Here is a 10,046-nt window from a genome sequence, read left to right on the forward strand (position 1 = left end):
GCAGTTGGCAAAATACCCATATGCGTCATACCATGGTGGATGGCTTCAAGAGACTGAGTGTGGCAATACCAGGCACATTTCGACATTGCCCTCCATATCATCATTCAACGCACAACTTTAGTGTTAGCACAGCAACTGCTATTTACAAGTTGTATGCTGGATTCTTTGTGAACAGGCTCTTTTTCCATTGGGCTGATGCACTCAGTAAATTCCCTTACCTTGCTGCATATAATTTCTATTCCACCAATTGAAACCTTTAATTACAAATATGTCTTTGATTCTGTTCCATCCATCACCAGCTAATCCTCCCATTCTGCAGAATCTATCAATATAATCCTTCTCACTCATGTGCCTATCTAACCTCCACTTAAATGAATCTGTACCATTTGCCTCAACTATTCCCTGTGGTAGTGCATTCCACATTCTCCCAACTCTCTGGGTAAAGAAGTTTATTCTGATTTCTCTGTTTGATTTTTAGGTGACTATCTCATAGTGATGGCCTCTAGTTTATCCCTCAGCCTTCTACTTTCAAGAGAAAAGAGCCTCACCCTGTTCTTCCTTTCCTGGTAGGGATAACCTCACAGTTCTGGTATTATTCTTGTAAATCTTTTTTGCACCCTCTCCAGTGCGTCTAATTGTAGTTTCAATTCGGGTTTCAATTCTCCTTTATTATGGAGCAGTTCTTTCTTTTCATCTCCTGTGTCAATGAAGTACAGGCTGTCATCTGACTTTTCAGACACAAGATCTTTTCATAAACCCGAGTGCTTGTTTTTTTTCATAGCCTTATTAACCTACATCATAACTTGCAGTGATTTGTGTAATGTACTCCCAGGTCCCTTTGCTCCTCTACCCCAGTTAGATTCTTATTTTCCAAATAAATGTGATCTCCTTATTTTTCTGAACAAAATGTAATACATCACAGTTAGCTGTGTTGAAATTCTAGAAAAGAGAAGGCTGAGGGTGAACTCGTGGAAGTCTTTGAAATTATGAAGGGGTTTGATAGGGTAGAAGTAGAGAAAATGTTTCCACTTGTGGAGGAGTCAAAGATTAGGGGCCATAAAAATAATACAACAGCAGAATACTGCGGATGCTGGAATTCTGAAATAAAAATAGAAAATGCTGGAAATACTCAGCAGCTCTGGCAGTGTCTCTGGAGAGAGAAACAGAGTTAACGTTTCAGGGCGATGACCTATCATCAGAACTGGAAAAAAATAGAAATGTAACAAGTTTTAAGCAAGTAAAGAGGCAGGGAAAGGAGGAAAGAACAAAAAGGATGATGGTGTAAGGCAAAAGGAGATAGTAATGGGACAAATAGAGAAACAAAAGATGAGTCTAGAGGAGGTGTAAATGGCAACAGCAGAATCATCATCAACAGCTGCTGTCCAAAAAATGGGAGCAGGGTTATGATGTAAAATTGTTACAATCTATGCTGAGTGCGGGTGGCTGCGCCGAATCAGATGCCTAATAAAGTGCCATAAATATAAGATTGTCACTAAAAGAGCCAATCAGGAATTCGGAAGAAACCTCTTTACTCAGAGGGTGGCTAGAATGTGTAACGCACTATGGCCAGGAGTAGTTGAGACAAACAGTGTAAATGTATTTAAGGGGAAGTTAGACAAGTATCAGAGGAAGAAAGGAATAGAAAGATATGCAGATAGAATTTGATGGGAGTGGGGGGGGGGTGGTGGGGTGGGGGAGCTCGTGCAGTATAAACACCATATAGAGTAATTTGGGCCAAATGGCCTGTTTCTGTGCTGTAAAGTCTATGTAATGTTATGTTATATTGAGGGCTATTCTAGAAAGATGTTGGGATCGATACTGAAACATATTGTCACAGATCAGAAGTGCGATGATACAACATTCACAGGCTAACTCTGGAGTTATAAAAAAAAAACTTTGTCTTTAAAAAATGAACCTTTTTAAAATAGTGAACAATGGTCCAAAATGGTCACCGAAGAAAAAGCGGATTAGTCTTTTGTGCATTGAGTCTGACAAAGACACAGGACAAATCTTCAAAGCCAAAACGCGTTAATGAAACCCATCTTACACCTATCCTAAAAACATTCCAGAATTGAATGTTTTCTTCTAAAACAAAGGAGGTGTGAAGTAGCCACGTCCTGGCCCATTGTGTGATCACCATGGGTAAGAAACCAGAGTGTCTAACAGCAGGTGAGAGGTGACACAGTTTTACCTTAAAACAAAGACAGCCAGACAGAGAGACAGACCCAGAAGGTGAAGCTACTTGCAACATCTGGCATCCCAGGAAGCCAGAAAGTACATGCCCTGCTGAAACAGCTGACATCTACATTGTACAGAAGAGCTGGAAGTGACCCACCATCTTCAACAGGACCTTCAATCAAGAGAGAAATTGACAATCATCTCAGGCCTGCAACTATCTTGAGTCTCGAGAATTCCACAGGTTTATTGTAACCCTTCTCCCCCACTAAAACCCACCTACCTCTTTCCCTTCTTTATCTGTCTCTTGTGTGTGTGTGCATGAACAAATGCATAAGTGAATGATATTGCCACAATTTCAGGATAAGGCATATTGCTCAATAAACAATTGACTTTCTGTTTTTAAAACATACAAGGAAACCTGTTGCTGTCTATTTGAAAAGTAAAACCCCAAGGGGCTAACCTCTTAATTCAAATACACTTGCTGCAGTCAGGTAGGTAGTTGAACAGTAGTAACCACCTACATCACACCATGTGGCTGTAACTATTATATATACACACATTTGTATTTTTTATTATTCATTCATGAGGTATGGACATTGCTGTCAAGGCCAGCTTTTATTGCCCATCCCTAATTGCCCTTAAGAAGATGGTGGTTAGCCACTGCTTTGAACTGCTGCAATCCATGTGGTGTAGGTAAACCCAGAGTTGAGTTAGGTAGGACGTTTCAAGATCTTGAGCCAGTGATGATGAGGTATGACAATATAGTTTCAAGTCAGGGTTTTGTGTGACTTTGAGGGGTACTTGCAGGTACAGGCCCGCATTGGTCGGGAAAAATAACACGACCGATCCACAGCTGACCCAAGCCCAACCCGGCCTGAGTCCCTCCAATTTCACCCTGAGCCCAACCCGACCCCACTTGACCATCCCTTTACTTACCTTCCGCCTGGGAAGCTCCTGGAAGCTGCAGTGTATGCGTGATGACGTCATAGTGACATCACTCAATCACAGCGCAGATTCAGTTTTGTCCCGGACTCCCAGCTCAGGTAAGGTTTTTATTTTTGATACTTACCAGCAGAGCACTTACCGTGTGTGTCCAGCCCGACTCGACCTGAGCCCGACCCGAGCCTGAAAGCCGGATCTGGAATATGGGCCTAACCCAACTCAGACCTGACACAGTGGTGCAGTGGTTAGCACCGCAGCCTCACAGCTCCAGCGACCTGGGTTTGGTTCTGGGTACTGTCTGTGTGGAGTTTGCAAGTTCTCCGTGTCTGTGTGGGTTTCCACCAGGTGCTCCAGTTTCCTCCCACAGCCAAAGACTTGCAAGTTGATAGGTAAATTGGCCATTGTAAATTGCCCCCAATGTAGGTAGGTGGTAGGAGAATGGTGGGGATGTGGTAGGGAATATGGGATTAATGTAGGATTAGCATAAATGGGTGGTTGTTGGTCGGAACAGACTTTGTGGGCCGAAGGGCTTGTTTCAGTGCTGTATCTCACTACGACATATGTCGTCAGGTTCGGGTTGGGTAGCAGGCCTTTACTTGCGGGTGGTGGTGTTCCCATACTCCTGTTGTCTTTGCTCTACTAGGCAGTAGCAGTTGCAGGTTTGGGAGTTTAGATACAGTGTATCTTGTCGATGGTATGGACTGCAGCCACAGTGAGTATTTTAAGGTTGGGGTGCCAATCAAACAGACTGCTTTGGCTTAATGGCGAGTTTTTTTTGTGTTGTTGGAGTTGCACTCATTCAGGAAAGTGGAGAGTATTCCACCACACTCCTGACTTGTGCCTTATAGATGGTGGAAAGGCTTTGTTTGGAGAGTCACTTGTCACAGAATTCCTAGTCTCTGACCCGCTCTTGTAGCCACAGTATTTATCTGGCTGGCCCAGTTAAGTTTATGATTAACGGTGACACTCCAGGCTGTTGTTGATGAGGGATTTGATGATAGTAATATCATTGAAAGTCAAGGTGAGGGGGGTTAGACTCTTTCTGGTTGGACATCATTACTTGGCATGTGTGTGACATGAATGTTAAAAACCACTTAATATCCCATGGCTGAATGTTGTCTGTGGCCTTGTGCTCATACAATGAGAAGGTTTGTGTATGATGCATATGAACTCCTGCAATGACTTTGTGACTGGGTTGTATGTGTGAGGAATGGTAGTGTCGGTGATGTTCTGGGGTTTGCGAGTGTGGGAACAAAGGTGACCAGCTTAGCAATAAAATGACGGGAAGAGTTTGTGATGGCAATATAATTTCGGGCAATATAAGGGGTCAATATAAGCATGGTAACAATTTTTAATATATTCTTTCATGGGATGTGGGCATCACTGGCAGGCCAGCATTTGTCATCTATCCCTAATTGTCCTTGAAGTGAGCTGTTTGCTAGGCCATTTCAGAGGGCAGTTAAGAGTCAACCACATTGCTGTGCATCCCACTCACCTGCTCAATCCCCGTAGCCTTGCAAGTTTATTTTCTTCATGTACCCATCCAATTTCCTTTAGAAATCATTGTTGCCACTTTCACAACTCTCGTGGGCAGAGAGTTTCAGGTCTTTACCACTCACTGCATAAGAAAGCTCTTTTTCACATTTCCCCCTGCATCTCTTGCCCAAAATCTTCAATCTGTGCCCCCCCTCGTCCTTGTATCATCAGTTAATGAGAACAGTTTTCCTTGCCTACCATGTCTAAACCTGTCATAATCTTGTATACCGCTATCAAATCTCCCCTCAATCTCCTTTGCTCCAAAGAGAACCACCCCAGCTTTTCCAACCTAACCTTGTGGCTAAAATCCCCCATCCCTGGAACCATTCTGGTAAATCTCCTCTGCTCCCTCTCAAGGATCCTCATCCTAAAGTGTGGTGACCAGAACTGGATGCAATACTCTAGTTGGGGTCTAACCAGAGTTTTATGAAGGAGCAGCATAACTTCCCTGCTTTTGTACTCTATGACTCTATTTATGAAGCCCAGGATCCCATATGCTTTACTAACCACACTCTCAATATGTCCTGTCACCTTCAAAGATCGATGCATATGAAACCCCAGGTCCCTCTGTTCCTGCACACTCTTTAGAACTGCACCATTAGGTCTATATTGCCTCTCCTTATCCCTTCTGCCAAAATGCATCACCTCACACTTGCCTGTATTAAATTCCATCTGCCATTGTCTGCCCATTCTGCTAGCCTATGTCCTGTTGCAAGTGGTTCATATCATCCTCACTGTTTGCCACTCCTCCAAGTTTGGTATCATCAGCAAATTGAGATTCTACTCTGTATTCCAAGATCCAAGTCATTTACATATATCAAAAAATAACATTGACCCTTGCAGAACACCACTGTCAAACACCCTCCAGTCTGAAAAACAGCCATTTACCACAACCCCCCTGTTTTTTGTTCTTAAGCTGATTTTTCATGCAATTGGACACTGAACCCTCCTTTCCAGGAGCCTCAGTTTTGATAACCAGCCTTTTATGTGGTACTTCATCAAATGCTTTCTCAAAATCCATACAGACAACCAGCACATTCCCTTCAACAACCTTTGCTGTTACTTCATCAAAACATTCAATTTGATTAGTCAAACACGATCTGCCTTTTACAAATTTGTGCTGGTTCTCCTTAATTAACTCAACCTCTCCAAGTGCCTGTTGATATTTTTCCCCCTGATTATTGTTTCTAAAACCTTATCCACCACTGACGTTAAAAGAAGTTGCAGAACTTATAGTAAGCATCAGCCAGGAAAAAAAACTGAACATTGGTGATTGCAGGTGCTCAAAGCTGTCCCAACAGCTAGAACACCCTTGGGACTGAGATCGTTGCCTCCTTCGGGACAGGTAGGGAGGAAATTAGGAGATTAAAGGGTGAACTCAAACCCCAGCTCAGAGTGTCATCCATTTCTGGCACTGGGCGAGTTTTCTCAGCACTCCCACAGCTGTGGTCAGTGGGGCTGTCAGCTGTATCCGAGAGATCTGACCCCTGAATGAGTGGCACTGAAGTACAGCACGGCAATCAGGCAGTCCGCTAATTCTGGAAGCGAAGAGGACAACAACTCAATCACACCAATACCAACTGAAGAGAGGAAGAGAAAAATCAGAAGGCGCAGGCTATGCAGGGTGTTTGTTCAAAAGTTTATTTCTTTACAGTTCATATGTAAACAATGTCCATTACAGTTATTTGTCCTACACACATACAGAGAGAACACTCAGCCCTGCAATAGTGAGAGGCATTAGTGTCTCATCACATTACAGGGACACAATGCTGCAAGGAACCCTCCTTCACTGTAAACATGTAGACGTGAGACCTCAGCCTCAGTGCACCAAGCAGTGGAATTAGTGGTTTTGCTGATCTCTCAATCAGTGTAATACAGCGATATTTCCACTGCAGTCATCTTAGACCCTCACACAATCATCAGCTATGTTCAGGACCTTGTAGCACCTGGCTGCATTCCTTATGTTTAAAAACATAGGCAGAGGTAATTCAACAGCTCAGAGCCAGGGGGAGAGAATGATCTGTCGAACTTTCCCCGGGGTGCTGGAAAGAAAGATGGATCTTGCATTTATATAGCGCCTTTCACAACCTCAGGACATCCCAAAGTGCTTTGTGTAACCAATGAAGAACTTTTTTTTTTGAAGAGCAGTCACTGTTGTAATGTAGGAAGGGACATAATATTACCAGCTCTACACGACTGGATTGAATGTGAAGTTTGGGGAATTCGATTTGTGCAATGTTAATTACAAAGTTACGCTGAAATCCAGGGAAACAAGTCACATGTACCCGCATGTGCTCGGTTCACCTGAGACAAATAGGGTAAATAAAGGCTGAGCATTTAAGAAGCAAATCAGAGAGATTGAGTGTAACATCAGTGTGCAGAGAGGAGGCTGAATTTCCTTTATTCCTTCGATGCTGCTGCAAGGTTGAGGAGCTTTTATGAGGTTGTTGATGCGTGTCGTGTGGTGATATAATCCTCACTGCCTATTCCAACCTCAACAGAGCTGGGACTGAACACCCTGTTCCCCCTCGCCAAGTTAAACTAGCAGCTCCTTTCATTGATCACAACTCAAAATAAGCGGCTGTTTCTCAGTACGTGGAGTTAGAGCAGCTGCATTTTGGCCTTTCTTTGCATCAGGGCTATATTACTAACTTTGTGTCACACAGTTCAAATATTCTATCAGTCATTTCTTCCACTGAGAATAAATATTCACCGCAGTGTTCTGCAGGTGGGGAAAAAAGGACTGCAACTAAAACGGAAACACGCTGCCCTGCTGGTTAGTCGGTCAATGATGCATAAATGAGTCACTCAGACCACAATGGCACTTAGGCGATATTGCTGCCATTGGCTTTAGTGTTCCTGAGCTCGGAAGAAAGAGATATAATGATCAGGCAGGGCTCCTGCTCACTTTCCAGTGGCCCAATTGCATGTGCACATTGTTGGGTGAAAGTAGAATCAGGCTTGGCTGGGCCATCCCCACTGATGAATAGCTGGCACCGGACATCTCGGTTCACATATGGCGAAGGTGCCCATGGACTTACTAGTCCAGTGCTGCTATATCAGACTTAGTGCTAGCACCTCCAATTGACCAGGGGGACATTGTGGGGAAAGTCACAAGGCTATAGTATTGGTTTTAATGAAGTGAATGACAGCAGCTTCACCGGGGCAGCTCTACAGAATGGTTAAAGGTAGGCCAGAGTTTCAGGGGTCTCAAACTCCACTAAATACAGATACAGCAGTCCAGAGTGACTGGAAACAATCAGTCAATCATCACCTATAGTGACACTAGGGTGGAGAGGTCTTCAAACTGCCCCAAACATATCATTAAGTAAAGGTTAGGGTCATAATCACTGAGAAGTCAAGGCTGGCCAGAGCCTGAATTATAAGAATGAGAATCCAGATGTTTTGGTAGCCTGTCAAAAGCCAGTTAATGATTGAAAGAGTCAGGATTTCTAGATTGTCACTCAGTGTTATAGATACGTAAAGAGATACTTCCATATTCACTCTGGGAAAGGGTGAGTGCTGGGGTCTGGGTTCTCCAATGTAAGGAATAACTCTGGTAAGGGCATGGGCCTGGAGTGACTGTAGAATTGTACATCTTGTCTGAGGTCTGTCACCTGGACTGCTGGCCTTGTGTAGATCCAGTGGGAGGAGCCCAGGTACTTTCATCCCCTCTGGATGCTCTGTTCTATTGATTGTACAATCAGACATCACCTTTACCACCCAATGATTCTCCAGGGAAGCCCACATGACACTGCCTCCATCAGATGAAAGCCCTCAGCACCTCGCTCCAATTCGGATTCAGCTGTACTTCACTAGGAGTTTGCTATACTAGCTTATTAAAAATGGTTAAACATGTATAAAACCCACTTACAGTCTGCTGCAGGTTAACGTCAGAGTGCTGCGAGACCAGCAGCTACAGCTGCTATAGGTAATCACATTAATGCAGCGTATACCAAAACCACCCATCCCGCCAAGTGTGTGACCCCACCAAATGGCCATTCCGTTCTGCCATTCCGATCAGGTGCGGTTAGTAACCCTATTAATCTGCCTTATACAGCCTAAACTTGTGCAGTTTAAAAATAAAATCATTTCTGTGCAGCTTCCCATTCCTCAGTGAGTATTGGCCTCATACAACATTGAACCATACAGTGCGAGATGGACACAGGTTCAAGCCTCAGTCTGTTAACTGATGTCAATTAGGGTGGAGGGTGGGGGGCGGGGGGGGGGGGGGTTGGTTCACCAATTGGCAGCGTATATCATGTCGGATCACTATCTAAGGGGAGGGGGGGGGGTAGTGTTGCGGGCGAGAGACGTGGGGGTGAGCAAGGGAGCGAGGGAGAGAGAGAGAGACGTGGGGGTGAGCGAGGGAAAGAGAGACAGACACGTGGGGGTGAGCGAGGGAGAGAGAGACAGACACGTGGGGGTGAGCGAGGGAGAGAGACGTGGGGGTGAGCGAGGGAGAGAGAGACAGACACGTGGGGGTGAGCGAGGGAGAGAGAGACAGACACGTGGGGGTGAGCGAGGGAGAGAGACATGGGGGTGAGCGAGGGAGAGAGAGACGGACGTGGGGGTGCACGAGGAAGAGAGAGACGGACGTGGGGGTGCACGAGGAAGAGAGAGAGAGAGACGTGGGGGTGCGCGAGGGAGAGAGAGAGAGAGACGTGGGGGTGCGCGAGGGAGAGAGAGAGAGAGAGACGTGGGGGTGCGCGAGGGAGAGAGAGAGAGAGAGACGTGGGGGTGAACGAGGAAGAGAGAGAGAGACGTGGGGGTGAACGAGGAAGAGAGAGAGAGAGACGTGGGGGTGCGCGAGGGAGAGAGAGAGAGAGAGACGTGGGGGTGCGCGAGGGAGAGAGAGAGAGAGACGTGGGGGTGCGCGAGGGAGAGAGAGAGAGAGAGACGTGGGGGTGCGCGAGGGAGAGAGAGAGAGACGTGGGGGTGAACGAGGAAGAGAGAGACACGTGGGGGGGAGTGAGGGAGAGAGAGAGAGACGTGGGGGTGCGCGAGGGAGAGAGAGAGAGACGTGGGGGTGCGCGAGGGAGAGAGAGAGAGAGACGTGGGGGTGCGCGAGGGAGAGAGCGAGAGAGACGTGGGGGTGAGCGAGGGAGAGAGCGAGAGAGACGTGGGGGTGAGCGAGGGAGAGAGCGAGAGAGACGTGGGGGTGAGCGAGGGAGAGAGAGAAGTGGGGGTGAACGAGGAAGAGAGAGAGACGTGGGGGTGAGCGAGGGAGAGAGAGAGAGAGAGACGTGGGGGTGAGCGAGGGAGAGAGAGAGAGAGAGACGTGGGGGTGCGCGAGGGAGAGAGCGAGAGAGACGTGGGGGTGAGCGAGGGAGAGATAGAGAGAGAGACGTGGGGGTGAGCGAGGGAGAGAGAGAGAGAGACGTGGGGGT

This window comes from Heterodontus francisci, chromosome 25, assembly GCF_036365525.1.
Source record: "Heterodontus francisci isolate sHetFra1 chromosome 25, sHetFra1.hap1, whole genome shotgun sequence".
Taxonomy (NCBI): domain Eukaryota; kingdom Metazoa; phylum Chordata; class Chondrichthyes; order Heterodontiformes; family Heterodontidae; genus Heterodontus; species Heterodontus francisci.